Source organism: Augochlora pura, chromosome 9 (genome assembly GCF_028453695.1).
Source record: "Augochlora pura isolate Apur16 chromosome 9, APUR_v2.2.1, whole genome shotgun sequence".
Classification (NCBI taxonomy): Eukaryota; Metazoa; Arthropoda; class Insecta; order Hymenoptera; family Halictidae; genus Augochlora; species Augochlora pura.
The window spans coordinates 6,721,674-6,742,400 of NC_135780.1; the positions used below are offsets into that span (position 1 = coordinate 6,721,674).

Below are 20,727 nucleotides of genomic sequence, written 5' to 3' on the forward strand. Positions count from 1 at the left end.
TGCCGTTATCTTAACGGCTATCGATTAAGTCGGGACCTCCGTTTAAAACGCGATATTTTTTTCAAACTGCCGAACATTTAAAACAAATGTTGATGCAGAAATCTCTAAATATCGCTCGCAGAAATCTATCGGTCCGAGTGAAAAATTCCACGTCGACTCGCGTCACCGTATTTTACTTTTAAATCATCATGATCGATCTATTTTTATTGACATATTTTTGTCGACGACTCGGCTCGATGTGCATTTCGGAAAATATCTGCGCTGTTGTTCCTTTTATAGATTGTTTGTCGCTTTATTTGAGAAGAATTCGCGATTGCGTTTCGCGCGGCAGTCGCAGACAGGTTTAAACGGAATATTAACCCTTTACCGTATTTTCACGAGTCCGACTCGCGATGGAAATTAAAGGATTAAAAATTGTAAAGTTACGCGGTAAACATTTCCGTGATGCAATGTTACCGAAGCAATGCATGTCTTTAATTTTCCATGTCGATGTCTCGTATGTTCATCCAGTTAAATGAATAAACGTTATCATTGTCATTATTATTATTGTTATCATTGTCATTATTATTATTGTTATTATTATTATTATTATTATTATTGCTGTTATTGTTATTATCATTATTATTGCAATCATTGTAATTTCGTAGACTACGTATGAAATGGTGTATCCGGCGTCGAACACGATAAATGAAACGATACGCGCGAGCAAAGCAAGCAATTTAAATGTTAATTTAAAATTAATAAATAAGTACCAGACGATTCGTTGAAATTTATCGAATCAATTTCGACGATTAATTTCAATAAGAAATTAAACGATTTTTCAAACGCGATGCAATTGCAAATTTTCGATATGGCTTCTGCAATAAACGAATCGAAATTCGAACTGTCTTCGATCACGTGTTATACAAAATACATAAAAAACGAAAGAAAAGAAATGTAAGGAGCATAAACCACGAATTTTTGAATATTATATCTGACGTTGAAAGGAATATTTTTTTTTTAGTAGAAGAGGAAAGTATGTAGGAATCCGGCATTCGAAAATGCTGTTGCTAAATTTCCGTGGATAAAAAAAAAGAGAATTTTTATACCTCCCGTTCCGCGGAGGCACGGAAGAGATTTTCCTTGTGGAGAAAAGCTTCTTATCCCTCGCAGTACCCGTTACGAGGAATGTTCAATACTTTACTGACTTATCCGCCGGTAACCTCCTCGACTTCTCGCATTTTTCTGTTTCGTTTGGCGAGCGCAATCACGGCCGAGTGCCAGTCGCCCGACAGTATGATTATTCAATCAAATGGGTCAGAATAAGTTAAGGGGGAGAATATTCCCCTTGGTTTTTAAACCTTTAAGCTCGGATATGCGAACGGCGGAGGTCTTGTCGCTGAAATCGCGTTAAATACGCTGGATAAGCTCGATTCCCTCGATTAATAGAAGAATTAAGAGTCTCGCTCGATTAATAGAAGAATTAAGAATCTAAGAATATTAAATTTTAATATTTAACAATATACTTTACACGCATTATATGGTTATACCAGTAGCAACATTTTACAGTTTTTATGTTATAGTATAAGACGCCGTTTATCGAATAAATAAATAAGTAAGTCGAGTATCAATAATCGATAGTGATGTCTTCAACCTTCTAGCGCAATTTTCTTCCCGGCGACTAAAGAAGTGCTCGACTCGCGCGACTCATCAAGTTCCGAGACAAGCAGCAATCACGATTTATTATTGAATCGTTCAATCTTGACAGGACTAATAAGATTCTTTGTCCCCTTGCAACTTAGTTTCCGGCACTTCCTCGGAAGGTACGACTATCGTCGTCGCCGCGGGGGTGAAAAAAGAAAAGAAGAGAGGAACGCGAAGGGATAATACCATCCCTATCCTTTTGATATTGAGAGTAACCTTCCGGCAAATCCTCGCGGAGAATTCCTTATCTCTATTGTTTCGTACACTTTTTATCATTCTGCCAATCTGTTTATATTCCCATTATTTACCTCCGGCGGAAATGCCGCGCGGATTTCCTTTGACTCCGGCTTTGATAAGGCTCCGAAGGAATGGAGAAGAGATGAGGCAACGACGAGACCTGGCGAGATCGCCGACAATTATTTTATCGACGATTTCGTCGCATTTCACTGACAAGATTTTCGTCATCGACACGTTTTAGATCTCGGACAATCGTTTCACCGACTTTTGCCAGTATTGTCTATATTTGTTGAATTTCAACAAGTAAGTTAAGTGCAAAAATCTATCATATGGATGGTCTATTTATTTACCACCGAATTTGTTTAACTTGCGAAGACATGCGATGGTTTATCTTGTCTCCTCTGATCGTTAGTGTTTTTATTGTATCGATTAGTTACCTGAAATATCTCAAACAGAAAGGACGTAATCTATATCTTTCCTTAATTGATAAAAGTTCTAATTAAAGTTCCCATAGTGTGAAATAATTAATTATTCCCGTAATCAATTTATAATTCTAATAATATTCGGGACGTCGACCTCCACTGCACACAGAAATAAGATTCGTATCGTGTTATGCATTAAACATGTTAATAAAGTTAATAAAATCGATTATATATTTACGTAGTAATTATGTATTGAAAATACATTATGCATTCATTTGTTATTAATAATATGAATACGTGTATCACGTTCGTGTTATGTCACGCATTAAACATGCACCTGTTAATAAAGTTAACACATAATCAAGCATTTATGTTACAATCGTGTAATAAAGACATATATTTATTCTTATTAATAATGAAATAAATTTCTAAATTGAACGAATGATTTCAAATATGATTTGCGCTTTTGCTTTTCACGAAACAAAAATAACAGATAACTTTCGCGCCGGCGAAGTGATTGTCGGCGATCTAAACGCGTCGGTGAAAACGGCATCGAAATGTGTCGATAAAAAAATATATTGTCGACGAAATGCGGTGTCGATGAAATTCTGCCGAATGAAATGACTATCGATGAAATAATTGTCGGCGAGGCAACGGTAACGCATCACGGTGCAGCGAAGAGTACTTATTTTATACGTTCCCCACGGACCTCGCTGTCGGTCAAAATATTTAAACCGCTCTCTGAAACATCAGCCACCGCCCGAGCTTCTCATTTTCCGAACTCCTGAAAACGTTCGCCGAAACTTGACTTTCTCGGCCGAATAAATCTCTATCCTCGTTTACGCCGAATGCAAAAGCGCCAAGAAAAATGAAGCCGCTATAAAGCAGAAGAATGGGAAAATGGTTGGCGCTCGGCGGTGCTTTCATATTTCATTGTGTCCGGGGAGCGACAGTTATCTTTTGCCAATAGCAACTACCTTTTCCTAAACATCATTAATCGTTTTCCACTGAATCGCTAGAATAATAGAAACAGATTTATAGTACGGTCTTCAATATTTTTCTTACTTACAGAAAGAAAGAAATATTTTATTACATGATAATTGCTGGTTCTGTTACTCGAAGGTAAAGTCCATTATATCGGGCAATTAAATATTTTTGGAAGGCAATGTTTCTCGTTAATGGATCCTCCACTGCTCCGAATACGGAGACGCCAATCAATTCATAATTAAATAGTAATCTATCTTTGTAGGCTCCAAATAAGGCAGCGAATTTTCTAATGCGTTCATCGATTCAGCTTATCATTTACTAGGTTCCATGTTGTCCGTATAAAATAATTAATTAACATATTGGGGGTAATTGCGACTAGACCGTAGACCTCGATGTAAAATAAAAATTGTCGTCTTTAATTTCAAAAATCATCTAACGATTTATTTCTTCAATTTTAATTTTGTTACCAAATAGAAGCTGGATTTTCGACGGTATTTTAAAGGACAGAGCACGGTATTTTCTCCGGAGATTCTACGGTAAATTAATAAATTATCTTTGAAAAGAAGATTGCTGCAAATCACGCGATCCAGGATTAATTAAACAACGGGGAGCGCCGTATCCGGAGTCGAAAATGAAATCGAGCGATAAAAAGGCGAGCGGTAAACCACCGGTGACGCAAAAGAATCGAGCGGGACCACTTGCCCCGCGTCATTGACTGTTTTTTCTTTTTTTTATCGAAACTCTTTTCCTCCGCCATAACGGCGCAACGCCGCGCCCAGTTGAGCAATCGCAAACAAGTTGCCGCGAAATGTCTTGTAAAAGCAAACAACGTCGTTCGCGGGTTAATTAAATTTCGTCCGTTCCGCCGCCGTAAATTAACGGGAGGGGGTTGAAACGGTCAGATAAAAGGTGTATCAGAAGTTTTGTATCCGAAAAACGGCGGGCGAGTCACGTCCGTATCGTAAAAGCAAAACGTGCCACTATCTTTGACGACAGCGTGTGTTCTTTTTATTTCCGACAGAAAGTAAGGATCATAAACTGTTCGGTATAATAGCGGGCAACGTATCTTTACCGAAATAAAAAGGCCGGCGTCGCGCGTTCTTTTATCGGCAGACTGTTTTATTTGATAAATAACGCATTCGGAATTTTCTCGCGAGCGAGAACGTGTTTGCGGCATTGCTCGCGCAACGACCACGAAAGTCTCGTTATCTAATGCTGTATGGAATTTTCCTGACAAAATTCGCAATTCCTGAATTACTATTTAAGACCTGCATCTGCTAAATTTTACACTTTTATGCATCGTTAATTTTTTTTATAAAAGTGAAGCACTCTATGAAATTGAGTTAAAACTGAGAAGCTTAGTTGTATCGTATCAATTATATTTTTAACATTCCTAGGTCTCGTAGATCCTAATTTTCTTACCATTAACATTATTTTATTTATTTTATTCTAATATTTAAAAAATTATAAAATAATAGCTCAATAAGAGATAGCAAATTCTTCAAATCTTCAGCAACGAACTATGATACTCATCGAAAGCTGCGAGTAGTATTATAAACCGTATTCGGCGATCCAAGACGTTCCGGATCTTCCGTTTCGAAGTTTCGACTTTTGCCTCGGAATTCTGTAAAGCGCAGAAAAATTTGCTGGTTTTCGCGCGACGAGATATCGGCCGCAGTCATTTTTCTTTATCACGGTTTTAACCGCGAGCACACGACCGCCGGCTTTCTCTATTTTTCCGGCGTTGCTATCGCGCTCCTTATACTCGAATAAACATACGGTGGCGTTCCGGGGGGGACCGGTTTCCAGAACCGCGATCGATCAATAATCGTTTTCAAAGAAGCCCGAAACCGAACGAAACAGAGCAACGTCTGATATACGCGCGTGCATTCATCGTGACTGCGCCGGCAGCCTGTGTATCCGCTTTTGAAAGACGGAGAGAGAGAGAGAGAGAGACCGGGGGGGATGCGCGCCTCCTCCGTTGGCCAAGTAACGTTCGATCAATGAAATTTCGTGGAAATGAAAAATAAATGGGAATTACGCGCCTGGGCCCGGCGCCCGGCGCCCGGCGCCCGCGAGATCGAATGAAATATGAAAGGATCGAGGCGGCGTCGAATGCAACAGGAGCCACCTCCCGTTCCTTGGCCTCGTTCGGGGACACGGTTTTATCGCCCGGACGCGAATATGTATTTACCTCCCGTCTCCAATTGAAACCCGGAGTGTATTAAAAACCGTTCCGAGAGCCGTCTATGATTAACTCGATCCGATCGTAACGTTTCCGCGCGCGTAACAATCCAATGAGATCCGATTTTTGTTTCCGTTCCCTTTGATCCGCCGGATACAGCGATTTAAACATACCCTGTACAGGGAAGCTCGATACAGTCGTCGTGAAACGTGGCTCGTGAATTCATTATGATTTATTGAAGGCAACATATGTGTCAGTAAACCCATCTTAGAATTTAACAACTGTATTTATTTTTATAATAATTAGAATTATCATTAAAAGATTATAATGGATTAGATTAATTTTTAAAAATTATATCTTCAATAACTTTGTTGCTTCGTTGCTTTGTTAATTAAATAAAAAAACATAACTGTGTTTAAAGAATGTTTTCCTGAAACGCGAAAAGCGATAAAATACGTGAGATTGTAATTTTACGCTAAGAAAAGGTTATGCCCTGATTTGTGCAACTAACAAAAATTGATAAAGTCGTAGAATCTTGTAAAACTTTGAATTGCATCTGCAAAACGTCTGAAAAGGTATCGCTGGTGAAAATGATTGGAAAATATCGGTTCCAGTTTCTAGAGTTTCACAGTTCATTAACCGAGTGTACTCCGGCGCGCGTCATTATTGAAGCTCAATTGATCGGCGTACAATATTCTATCTCGAGCACTCTATACTTCCCCGGCAGAAACCTCTCCGCTAAGAACGCCAATTGTCAGGGATCGAAACGGTTCCGCCCTCAACAAAGGAGATATGTAAATTTTTACATACTTGGCAACAATGTGATAAACAAAACCGAATTCATTACGAGCAACAAAGGGGGCTCGGTGATTATTGGAAAATAAATGGCTCGTCGGCCGCGTCCTCCGCTAACAATGGGACTCTCTCTCTCTCTCTCTCTAGTCGTGTGCATGCCCCGCGCAATATACATAATAGCCGTGAAGTGTCAGGTATCTTCGAGACCTCTTGCTATTGAACTGCCATCGCGCTGCGCTCGCCTTTTTCAACCGAATTTTACGTCGAACACTGTTTTATGCCAAATAATCTGCGAAATAGCAGAAATACTTTGATCCTTTTGTAAGCTTCTCGATGTAAGCTCCTTTCGAGTCAACGTATTTACTTCGGCGATCTTTCCATTATGGGAGAACATGCATTTCGGCTCGCTTATCGGATTTTCACCCGTCTTCTTTACATCAATACACCTTCCCCTGTTCACGGACATTTTCAGTTTCTGCGGAAATATATTTGCAACGATAAATCTCACTTTATCTTGATAAATAACGAAATCGACCAAATTAATTCCTTCGATCGTTAAAATTAAATTAAATACAATTAAAATTAAACTAACTTCGTAAGAAATAATAATAAAAATGTATACGCACAATAGTACAATATAGTAGCATAAAATGTACATAGTACGTAAATGTATAATAATATAAAATAAAAATGGGCGCGCGCAGGTGGTTCGTGGTGCCACCGTAATATATTCAAACGAATATCGCGGATTGTACAGGGTCCAGGGGATCCACACGCGGGGATCGATCCCTTCCCAAAGTTTTTCCGAAAGTTCCGGTAGCTTCGTGCGTTACTGATTTCCACGCCTCCGTATACCATATCGCCGCGGAGATGAAAGACGGAGATTGCGATCGCTTCGGGGCACGGAAGAGTTTGAATTGTGTCGCTTTGCCGGATAAAGTACGATAAAACTACCCTTCTGTTCCGTAGTAGTGTAATACACTTGACGTCGGCTGGAAAGGGGTGAAGGGAGCGGATCGAGGGAGAAAGTGCTGTTAGGGGAGATGGAAGGAAAGACAGAGGAAGGGAGGTAGAGGAGAAGGGGGTGAAGTTTCTCCGCGATATCCTCGACCATCGTAAATGCACTCGGGAAGATCTTCCATTGGAGAAGCGACCGCATCTTTGCCCGTCCAATTAGCGACTCCATTAGGCGATTATTTGCAGCAATGCTAGACACCGCCACGGCATATTATTTGCTTGGCGGGATCGCGCGAAGACCCAGATGTTCTTTTCCTCCCCCGTTCGGTTCGCGATATTAATGAACTCCGATAGATCACCGGTACGGATGAAAAACTGCGTGCAGGTAACCTGGAGCCGGCCTACCGGGACGCGCCATTAGTAACACGCCCTTCTTCGAGTACAACCGGCCGCGTGAAATATTAACATTCGCGTTTAGTTCCCCGTTATCGACGTTACATTATATTTTCTCCTACTTTTAGATCCAGGTAATTTCGATGGAATTGCGATAATTATGGGAGCAATCTACGATAGTGAGATTGGTATATAACTGGAGAAGATCTGTGACTCGATCGCGGATGATTATGCATTTGTGGTTCGTGCAGTTTCAAAACGCAAATTAACTAGGTATATTAGCATTATCATTTTCTTTTCGCTATATAATTTACTATAATTAGAATTAAAGTTCTCAATTTTTATGGTTAAAGTTTCAATGCATATTGCAACTGTTTTCTCAATTATTAATATCTTATTGTTTATTAAAAGACTGTCACCTCGTATTCCTTTGATGTTCAAGGAAAAATTCTTTCGTTAACTGTATTATTGTTTCATGGTTAAATTAAAATGAGAACACCGAAGCTTAGTATATGTATAGGCAGCACAGGTGCGTGGAAAAATCGATCGGCTAAAATCACAGGCGGACACAGGAATTTTCCAGCTGGAGAGATGACAAATTCAGGCTCGTCCTGCAATTTACTTAACGCTCTGCAAAGAACAGACAACAATTTATAAACCCGTATCTTCCGATGGCATCCATTTCGAGCTAGGTTTTCACGAGACTTCAACTGCACCCGTTTACGAACGAATAAACGATGACAGTCCGCAAACCGTCCTGTCACGCGTGCGCGTGATACGTTATTTTTTTTCTTTCTCTCTCTCCCCCTCTCTCCCTCTCTTCTATTTCTTTTCGGTCTTTTTGCCGTTATTTCTGTACGCCTCTCAAAATTTCAAGCAGAAATTCAACGAAACCGTGTACACGAGAGAGAGCAAGAGAGAGAGAGAGGGAAAGGGGGAGTTTACCCCGACGATAACAAACGAACACATATAAGTCACCGACCACTATGCGGTTTCGTCTAATTAGCTACGACCCACTAATTAATGTTCGATTCACAAATATCGGACGGACCTGATACGTGGACGAAAATAATTTGCAGTCGGTTAATTAGTATTCGCATCCGACGTCAATCGATTTCGTGATTGCATAATGAGTCCTTCGCGTCGGAATGACGGTAATTATTGTTTACGCCGCCCACGGAGCCCAGTTAGGGTTCATTTCGAGAATCTGGATGTTCGCCGAATGGCCAAGACAATGGCTGCCATCGTAAAGCTGCCCTCTCTTTCCGGTATTTTACCGCTTTTTCGCCTTGTTCCGGTCTGTTTCGGGAGGTCACTAATCAAATTGATTCAATTGCTATTGATCTTTAAACATTTATATTCAAGTTACTTTCGTAGCCAGTATAGAAAAACCATGGTCAATTTTACATCTTTAACGAAAGTCAATGCTTCAAATGTAAATACATGAAAGATATAAAAATAATTGAACAATATATTCCATTTCCTCGAATAGCAGATACTCTCATCGAACTGCAGTTCCTTAATTTCCACGTATTTGAATCTTGATAGAAAAAGTTTCGCAGCATTGGAGGTACCTTTGCTCTAATGCAATCTTTTTTCGTGCTACCCCGTGCAAGTTTCCTCGCATTTCCAAGCGTGCGCCACAAACGCGTGAAGATTAAACGGTCTAATTATGCGATAAAGGACACTGACCCTGCTTAAGCAAGTTTCGCTTGATGCGTTTACCCAATGTCTTGACGGTTCGATCTAATGAAGAGAGAGAGAGAGAGAGAGAGAGAGAAGTTTCAAGGGCAAGGGAACTGTCCAGTTGCCGGACAACGCGACGCGATAAAACAAAAGAAATTTGGTGGATAGCTTTTCAGCCACTTTGACCGGCCTCTCGCGCAGAGGGCTCGGACTATTTAGATGGTCATCTTTTGATTACACAGATTTATACGAGTGTCCGCATCAGATAACCGGCGACTCCAATTCGCTTCGGCATTATCGTCGCCACCGTCGGCTCCACGGTCCTTTCCTCTCCGCTTTCGGAAAGCCAAGTCCAATTTTCCAGATATCCTTTTTCCCTCCGCCGCCTTTATCCACCTTTTTCTCCTCTACCGTGTTCTATATGTTTATCGCCTTCAACCTCGTTCTTAATGGAGGACCCTCGTTCCCCTGTCGCGTCGCATCCATAAAACGCATCCGAACAGCACGGATAGTAAGGTATTAGGGGAACGAAACAGAAGCACCGGTAATTTCCTCGTCTCTCTCGAACCTCGTAATTCCTCTTTCTGACCCAGCGTGCGTCGTTAAAGAAATTCTCGATGGTGTTGATCACCTCTTGCGATTTAAAACGATTTATACGAATAAAACGATTTACTCACACAGTTAAATAATTGACATTTCCAATAGTTGACATTTTCTCGTTGAAATCTTTCATTTAATAATTTTCTAATTTTCTCGTTGAATTTCATTTTAAAATACTGTTAATTTCAGCATCTCGCAGTGATCGCGAACGTTGCATTTCTAAATCACAATCTGAAAATATTCTAATACATCAGAATTATGTTTCCCTTAATAACGAGCAGGAATTTGTTGGCAAAGCGAAAGAGAATTCGCCTCGAAATGATCCACAGTCCGAAAATGTATTATTCTAGATTCCGTGAGAAGCAGGCAGGACCATCTTGCAAAACGAAATAAAAGCAGGGAGCGGCGGCGCACCGCGCAGGGCGCGAGTTTATTCTATTCGTTCCGCCGCAGAAAGAATGAAATCAAGAAGATCGTGCAATTTTAAAGCGGAAGCAGCACCGGCGAGGAGCACATTTATCTTTTCTTATTCCGAGATAATGGCGCGGGGATCTAATGCCCGAAGATTCAATAATGTTGAAAATAAGGTTGCAGTTATGTATTCAGGTGCTGCGTCTTTATAGACGGCACAGGATATTGGGAACGTATATATACATAGAAGGCAGACACACGCGCTTTTTCCCTCCCCTTCTGGATCTTTTGTGCACAGAAATGAAATGTATGGGCACCGGTGAGTCCTCGTTTAGATTTCTCTCCTCTCTTTTCCTCCTCTTCCTTTCGTTCGGATTGTTCGAGAGCCGAAAAAACGAATTTGAATGCAATACGTAAAGCGATCGTGCACTGCGGGCTATTTGAGGTAGCAGTACTTTAGAGCTTCGCGATTGCTTGAGGTAAGTTCAGTATTGGAAGCTTCGAGGAATAAACAAAATTACTGCGTTATTATAAGCATTCGAATTCCGTGAAATATCTTCTCGAAATTGAAGGATCTTTCCATAGATTTTTAACGATTTCAGATCCTGAAATAATTATTTTCTGATCTCTCAATCGACATGGGAGACCCTATCATTGTTATTCTGTTTTATTTTATACTAAAAGTCTCATTTTCAAAGCTGGTTTCATGAAATTCAGTTCAATTGAAAAATTGGAAAAAAGAGAATGGAAAGTTTATTTTATATTTATCTAGAATTTATACTATATTAGTTTACGTTACTAATATTAATATTATCTAGCGTTTATGCAAAGGGTTAAAATACAGCCCATTGTTAATTATAATGACGAGAATAAATCAGAGATGCAGAAATAAGAAAAGGACGATGATAAACCAAAGCTTATCGTCGCCGAGGGAAGAGGTTAAGACCCCGATAACCAGATCGGTGTGGATCGTCATGCATTATGGCGATGGTAATCGCGGGTTTCTTGCGACAGAGATGCATCCGGTAATAAACGATTATTCCCCCGTGCAGTAGATTTATTCCACGCGACAAGAGTGTAATTTAATTGGGCGTTTTGTTCAGCGTTTCAAGGGGGTAGGGCACACGGCGGGATAGGGGAGGAGGGGTAGAGGTAGGGAAGCATTCCATAGGAACGCCCAAGATGGCTTTCTAATTCGATCGGCAACGTCGCCTTGGAAATTTACGGGCCGGAAGTTTATCTTACCGGTTAATTCCGCTCGCAACGGTTCTTCCGCCCCGTCGATACCCTTATTCCAAGTTTCGTTTCCCCCCGGCCACTGCGAATCTCGGACTCGGATAATGCCGGCGGGGGATAGAATAAACGACCCTCCTTCTTCTAAAAGCTTTAATTCACCTAAGGAATTTACTCGTATGTTGAAATAATCGTTCCGATAGATTCCCGTGATTTTCGTGGACCGCTCTCTCTCTCTCCCTCTCTCTTTCTCTCTTTTCTTCCCCCATCGACGAAAGAATGCGATTTCTATCGGCAATCGTTGGGATCGCTAATGCCTCTTTCTCCATTTACATGGAGCGTCTTACGATTGTACAATTTTTATTGTTCAGATGAAATATTTCAAACTATTTTCTTTGAGTTCTGATAGAATAAATTACAATTAAGGGTGAGAAATAATAACACCTTTTCCTCACTAAATGATACCATATTTCATTCCTAAACCAATGGATTTATTGCGCAAGTAAATAATAATGATTGTATAGAATATTTTAGCCTAGATTTTGTGACGTTGAATCGATAAACGCTATTCCGGTTGCACTATCGGTTACATATTCAGTTACTCACCGGATACACGGCACTCTATCTATTTCAATTCACGGTTATCATATTTTATATTTCAATCTGCACATACGTAACATTTACCTTTCGGATACGCAATTAATCAAAATTGGTTCACCGATTGCGAGCTATAATAAATAGATTACCTGAACACCAATCCTCAAATTTACAAGAAATATTCTTAAAAAAGCTGTGTTGAAATAGATTAAATTCTAATTTTTATCAAAACGTAGATAATTTTAACTAAAGATGGAATAATTGTGATCGTCACTGAAAAATATATGATTTTTAATAAATTACATAATATTCATATTTGCTACGTGAATTAGGTAACTTCCATTAAATTCATCGCATTAACAGAAAATAAAACTAACACTCGCGAGATGGTAGAGGAAATAGTTAATTCGCGACAAAAAGATCGAACAATGCTGCAACATTCCCCCATCGTTTTTAATCGCGTGAAACTCCTCTCGAGTCAGCGTCTAGCACGGCCAATAATCACCCCGGGGAAATTCTACTCGCTGGTTATCCTTTCGGCTGGGTCTTTTTTCTTATCTCCGTGCAAAGGACGCCGCGGGAAGCTGATAGAGGTGAGAAAAGAACGAACTCGCGTTTATCGGCCTCTCGGAATTTCCCGTGACTGCGTTTCCCCGACGATAAATCGACGACACGGCGAGTGGGAGGGGGGGCGTCGCTTCTGCCGCAAATCCAGCTTTTTGGAAAATTAAACCTCTCTAAATCTCGGCCTCCGGTTGCAGCCCCAATGAGAGGGCGGCATAACACCCCCACCATCTCGGGCTACGGTGCTCTCCACCATGCCAGGTTATTTATTTGCCATTGACAGGCATTGCTACATCCGTGCACCTACACATACGCGCGCGCGCGCTACGATGCCCGATACGCTTGCGTATATTTATTAGGGCCCCGCGCAGGGTCCGCGCCATAAATGTCTTCCCTTGTGGCAAACAACCGACCGGAAGATTGTGTTAAGAGATAAGATTACCGGCGACCCGTCTCTGCTTCTTGGGAAAATACGGTTCCCGGATAAAATACGTCCGGCTAATTAACTAATTGTTTGACTTCTGCCCGCCGCGGGGGGGACGCTCCGCCTCGCCATCGTTCTTCTCGCACTTTATTTAGTTGCTGGACCGGATTTCTTTGCCAACAATCTCGCGCTGTTACAAATATTTCTATCTCGGGTCAACCCTTTCTGCCAGATCGCATTTGTTGCTGCAAATATTTAAGAATTACCCGGACGAAGCAATAGGTTTCGGGTTGTTCGAAAGGTAATTTCATTTCTTAACTAAACTTTTTTGTATATCTATATACTGCACAGCTTATAATTTATAAATGCCAAAATGCAGTCAAGTGATATAAATTGTAAAGTAATTGTAAATAACTTTAACTACAAAGCAATAAATTTGGTCGCTTTACACTAAGCACAAGAATAAGTTTGATGACACCGTCAGGTGATAAGTGAGATCTATGTCAGTGAGTCAAATATTTCAGGCGACGATGGTAGATTCGGGTAAATGCAACCACGCCAATTACCGTCGACAATTTTATAATACCGCGTGAACTTATCAGCGACTTTGAAACAATTAGTTTCGCAGTTTCCATCGGTATTTTGGGATCTTCAGCCTTTTTCTGGCAGTCTAAACTTGTACGAAGCACAGATACTCGTAATTGGTAACTGAGATACCACGGTCGTCTAAAACCCAGTAAATAATTTAATATAACGTTCTAGGTTTCTTAAATTCTCTGCATTTAATTCTCGTGGCTTTACTGAGTCTCTTTGGTAAAACTTTGATATTTTTATTAAATGGAATTTTGAAAGACAATATTTCAATATTTTCCATCGATTTTGTAACAATGTCCAAACGCTAATTTTAGCCAAACTATGCAAACTATACTCTTTTCGCTAAATAAAATTCAGACGACTATTATTTAGTTTTGCATAATCTAATATTTTTCCCTATGCTTATAATATTATTACACGATCTGAAATTAACCAATCCATACCAACTTTGATCTTTTCGCAGCATAGAAATCGAAGGACAAACACAACCGTGACTCCGTGTCAACAGTCGCTGTTTATGCGTCGCGTTAATTGCTAATATTTGGCTTCTCCCAGCGGCCGGCAATTAAATAATAATTAACGTCGTGATAAAATTACCTTTACTCCTCGATCCCCTCGTTTGCATCCTAAAAAGTTCGCCGAGCTAAAAATTCAACCATTAAAATGCAAAATGAAATTGTTCCGTTCGCAACTGCTTCTAAAACGATGTAAAGAGATCGAACAGCTATGGCAATTGACGAATACGGGGGAAATGATACGCTGTATCATTACATACACCGTGTAACAATCGATCACTTCGTGTTTCCGGTGCCGGGACGTTGACGGCGACAAAAATGAAAATGTCGAAATCGGGGGAGAAAAAAAAAGAAAGAAAATTCGAACTGTCGCACCCCGTGGCAGCGGGTGTCAGTAAATAAAAACCGCGCGCGACTCCGAATGGTTTGTCGTCTCGGCGGTCGAGGAAACGTTTTTTTTTTTTTCAAACTTGTTTGCACAATCGCGGCATCAAACGAAAAAAATTGTCACGCGCGTGTATTAATGAAACGCGAATTGTTTCGCCTGGAAAAACGGTTCCGTTTGAATATTCATCAGCGACGATGGAGCACGGCGAACGATATAAAATATAACGATTGTGTAAAAGATCGGCGAGTAATCGAGCGTCGAATTACGGTGCAACCTGTGTAAATTCATAATAATTCGAAACGAAATCGAATCCGTCGAAAATCATGCGACAGCAAAAAGATCTCGCGTTGTTGCGATTACAAATTTTTAAAAAATCGTGTACTTCGCACGATTTTAGACTCGTTCCGCGCGATGTTCATTTTCGCCGGAGCCGCGAGTTTGTAACGCGATCAATTTACACAATTGCGTTTACGAAATATTCAAATTTTATATAATTTTGGCAATAATCCGATTCGTCCAACAGTCGGACTCCTGTTTAACTTGATTTTCGTGTTCCTGACAGTTCCAGAAATTTTCAAAATAATTAGAACCGCTCGGCGCGCCGATTTACACGAATATTGTTTTTGAAGAGCTTCCAATTTCCCCATAAGAGAGATAAGATAACTATAGATTTCTCATATAATGATATAATTATTTAAATCAGAAATAATAAATTTATCAGTGAAAGATATTTTTTTAAATAATGTATCACCAATATGAAAATCATTGTTGACCGTTACTGACAAGTAGGCGTCCTGCGCAATGTTGTTTTTCAATTACTCAGTCTGTTATTGTTCTCGTAAGTATGTTGACGTGTTTCGGAAAGCGCTCTTCGAAAATATTCTAACTGAATTTTTCTGGTCCAAGATGGACTTCCATTGATTACTGCTGACCCTTGGTCCACCTGTGGTCACTAGCGGCCATCCTAGTAGTCAGTTGTGGTAATTCAAGTGATAACCAGTGGTCATTAATTTAATGAGATAGATACGTGAGTACATAATGTTATATACAAGTCAAAAAGAATTTTTCTAATATTTTCTCGAAAATATTCTAACTAAATTTTTCTGATTTAAGATAGACTTCCATTCATTTATAATTTTAATTAATTATATTAATCTCGACATTTCATAAAGTCATTAAAAGATAAAATACATTTCAATTAAGATTCCGTCTTCTGAGAGAATTTTTAGTTTCCATAAAGACCCACGATTTATCATATTAACTTCACTTTTTATTTACACATGTTTGAGTCGCTAATCCACTGACACTTGGGAGATACGTGTTTCCTTTTCAGGAAAAAAAACGAATAAAGAATCGGACAGTATTATAAACGTAGGATTGCATATATTTCTTGACATTTGCTTTCCTTGCGTACGTAGAACAGCTAATGTAATTAAGCAGTGTAATTTTTGTAAAAGCCGGGGTAAGGAAAAAATGTTTTTTCGCCGAGAGTAATCTTCTTTGCGGCGGAAATAAAATGAAAAGACGAATTTTTGCATTCCGTTAATGCGGGATGGTCGTGGCTCTAATTATTCGAATGTTCTGTAAAGAGAATCTGAAAATTCAACCTTCACTACGAGCATTGAAATTGTAAGTAGATCAGTATGGAACATTTTAATGACGAATAATTTAACATATTGTCAAATCGAATGATGAAATAATTTTTTTGAGAATTATATATATTTATAGGTATATATATTTATTATAATATTGCATAGTGTATAAATATTTTATATATTTATTTTGCACAAAGATCTGCAGTTTACAGATGTTAAACATTGTTGCGCGCTGTAAATCAAGCGATATAGTCGAATGACGAGGCTCGTATAAATGAAAAGCTAATAAGAGCGATAAATTATCAGGGAAGCTCTAATAAAGATTCAGCTGTGCTGGAGCTCGGGGGAGTCGTTTGTTACTGATACGATCCTGGATTGCGGAAAGTCGCCCCGGAAAATAGTAGAAAGACGTCTTGGCCTGGGAACGGGCCGCACGTTTCCTTAATAACTTGCCGCGCGTCGCACCGTCGCGTTCCGTTTATGCGTTCAAACATTTATTGTTCAATAAACCACGATCGGATACCGCGCTCGGTGGCTGCTGTAGTTGAACCGTTCCGAAAACGAGTCATGGATGCCAACATCAAGACGATAGAACATCCTGACGTATCAAATAGAGAACATCGAAATAGAAAATCAGATTCGACGGATTTTATGAATCACTCGGAAAAGCCACGTATCTCTCAGACGCTGATAATTAAATTCAACAACATTGCAGCGGAATCGCGATCGCCATGTTGCATATATAAAACGAGTCCGCATCGGATAAATGAACCTATTTAACCGCCATGATACATTCGCGATTATTAGAATTGGAATGAAACTGCGCGGCGATAAAAATAATTACCGGACCGTGGATTTTTACGAAGAATTGATGAAATTCGAATAAACGATGGGAATTGAAATTTTCAACAAATGGAAATCGGATAAAAATCCGTGTCCCTGTCTCTCTTAATTAAAAGCTGCCCGTATTTTAATTAGACCGGTGATCTTTATGCACATTTTCAGTTTCAAACGAATTTTCATGCACTCGGAAAAGTTGCTCTGGTTTTATTTATACTAATCTACATAACAAGCTTACCGTCGTTGAAAGGATACAGATCTCTGATGTAGCTATTTGATGTACTCGCGGAGAGGCTGTTATTTTCGTTGTTAAACAATGTCTTAATAATTGAATGTTGTTTATGAATTTCATTAAAAATGTCCTCTTTGAAGTTCAACTTTAACAATCAGCTTTAACTGAAGCATAGAATTAATGTACTACCGAATATTAATTTATAATATTTCTTAAAGGATTCTGTATACTTTTTTCTTCATTGAAAAGCACTATGAACTTCGGTCTAGCTTTTTTACGTATACTAAAATATCGACAATGATCGTAACCGTTCGTAATCGATCGCAATCGAAAAGTTATTTCATATCTCTCACTTTATCAGTTATTCCTACTAACAAATTAAATGTAAAAATAGAAAAGTGAATGATTGACCATACTTCTAATTATCGAAAATGTTATAAATTTTTAGACATCGGAAATAAGAAATTTATTGGTGAAAGAAATATTATGAAATCAGGAATAAGCAATATGCAAATCATTGTTGACCGTTACTGAAAGTTCGGCGTCCTGCGCAATGTTGTGTTTCATTTCCTCAGTCTGTTATTGTCCTCGCAAGTATGTAAACGTGTTTCGTAAGACGGTCCTCGAAAATATTCTGACGAAATTTTTCCGATTCAAGATGGACTTCCATTGATTACTGCTGACCATTGGTCCACCTGTGGTCACTAGCGGCCATCGTAGTAATCAGTTGTGGTCATTCAAGTGGTGATCAGTGGTCATTAATTCGATGAGGTAATTAAGTGAGTACTTAATATTGTATATAAGTCAAAATTAATTTTTCCACTAACATGTTAAATGTAAAAATAGAAAATAGAAAGCTTGACCATACTTCTAATTATCGGAAACGTTATAAATTTTTGGACATCGGAAATAATAAATTTATTGGTGAAAGAAATATTATGAAATCGGGGATAAGCAATATGCAAGTCATTGTTCACCGTTACTGAAAGCTAGGCGTTCTGCGCAATGTTGTTTTTCATTTCCTCAGTCTGTTATTGACCTCGGAAGTATGTAAACGTGTTTCGTAAGACGGTCCTCGAAAATATTCTGACGAAATTTTTCCGATTCAAGATGGACTTCCATTGACTACTGCTGACCCTCGGTCCACCTGTGGTCACCAGCGGCCATCGTAGTAATCAGTTTTGGTCATCCAAGTGAGTACTTAATATTGTATACAAGTCAAAAATTAATTTTTCTAAGTATTATATTGCAAGTGACATTGAATTTATGCCGAAAAAAATTATTTCACTAGAACTCCTGTTCTTTACAACTACGTGGATGCAAGTGGTGCACGGCTCATGTGTGGACGGAAGCAGAGATCGAGAGGATCGTTGCGGGCTTCTTCGTCGGGATGTCTTCCCGTTGCCGGCTTCTTCGTCGGGATGTCTTCCTGTTCCGGAATTCTAAAGCAGCTGTCTTCTGTCATCAAGTAGTGAGTGAATATTTCAAGAAATTATTACGTAGAAATTGTAGTATTTTTTAACGAGTACAGTGACCAAAGGGTTGCCCGGCAATCCTTTGAGTGGTAATATATTTCTTAGATAGGTAGGGTCTTTCTGCACGCCGCGATTTCTTTCAATATTTTCAACTATTGCTAATTTTATTTCGAACCTGCAAAAAAAATCGGTCTTTTGGATTTCACGCGTTTAATATAAAACGAATGTAGCAAAAATTATATTGGTACATTTGCTGTACCAATATATCGAACAAGTTTTTTCCCGATTAATCGTATTAGAGATTCCGTGCAGAAAGACGGTCCCCTTTATATAAAATATATTTACTAAAATTCAAAGTAGAGTCTCACTTTTTCTTGTTTATGTATTTTTATTAAACTTATTCGTACGAATCTTTTGAATTATTATTATCAATTCATTAAACGTATTTGAAGATACTTTGAAATTATTTTTATCAAATCATTTAACGTATTTGAACATTGAAATTATTCCTATGAAATTATTATTAATCGTACTAGTTTTTTAATGAATTTCAAGTATCCCTCCCCGGAAACTAATGACACTTTTTAGATAGGATTTTCAGAGATTTGAGGTTCCATGCTCGTTGCTCCAATCCTTTCGAGTGCCCAAGGTTACTCGAAAGGGTGCGAGCAACGGCGCATGGAACGGTATTTAAAAAATTGCGATTGACAATGGTTAGCGTATCGTGCACGACGTAATTTCCACTTGTGTGTGTGTGATTAGGTAGTGGATTTTGCGTCGGTTTTTTAAAATTGTATTTAAGTTGAATAAAACATATTCCATTCGCGATCCATGTCATGCAACGTGGATCCGTATGGAATATGTATAGAATGTTCATTCGCTATTCTTATTTCGAGAATTGTGTCTCTACTTATGAGATGCTTATCGTAAAACGAGTGTCATTAATAGTCGATTAGAGTCGCGAGAAAATAAATTCTAATTATTATAAAATCGCAATGATCGCTACCATTGTCAGTCGATTTCAGGAACTAACATGTACCTTAATTGTGAGTGAATGTGATCATGTTGGGGTGTCAGAGGCGTCTCGGGACGTTCTCCGCAGGTTAGCACCTCAGCGTATGTGTGCCAATCGTGAAGCGAATGTGTTGGTGTGATTGCTTTGCTATTTTTTAAATATAGGATTAGGTAGGATAGGTAACTTGCCTTAGCGTGTGTGTGTGTGTGAACTGTTAGGTAGGGCCGGGACTGACCGTCGTTCTCTTTCGGGTAGGCCGCGATTCGCCCGACGGTCAGTCACCGGTAGGGCTCAAAGGGTTCGATTCGAGCTTTATTCGAACGGTGCATGACGTTTGATGTTATAGCTCGAAATCGATCCTTTGAAAATTCTCTTAGCTTCCGCGGTCGCGAACGCGTACGCGCGGGAATTAGGGCTTTCGAAACGAAACGATACCGGCTCCATTGCACCAGCAGGATTATCGGCTTTTTCCGAAACATTGTTTCTTTGTTTCGGAAATCGTTGGTTTTCTACTAGCTGCGGAGCACGTTTAAGGTTCTAGGTTCATCAGGCGATTCGCCGAAGAAAGAAGAGGCTAAATGCCGAAGAGGCCTCTCCGACAAACTGTCGAGAGAGGCCACCCTATTGTCGTTACCACTTTGTCACTGTACTCGTTTGTTAAAATTGTAGTTGTAGTAGTAGTAGTAGTAGTAGTATATGGGCAGGCCTTGCCGCCCCAACGATCAGCGCAGATGGGCACGTCCGCGATTTGCAAGTAGCGTTGCGAAATGACCACGCGTTGCTTTAATCAATTTTGAGCAGAGATAAAAATTAGTGTTCTAAATAAAATAGATACGATTTCCATTACTATTGAAATAAATTCTCTAAAGCGTAGCGTTGCGAACGAAATAATCGCGATT

At 39.4% G+C, this 20,727-nt stretch overlaps 1 protein-coding gene across 1 annotated transcript in view; it reads right to left on the bottom strand.

Annotated features, from left to right (window-relative positions):
- The window catches only part of Mp (collagen XV/XVIII-type protein multiplexin), a 292,407-nt gene that overhangs the window by 185,919 nt on the left and 85,761 nt on the right, over positions 1 to 20,727 (bottom strand). The window lies entirely within an intron of this gene.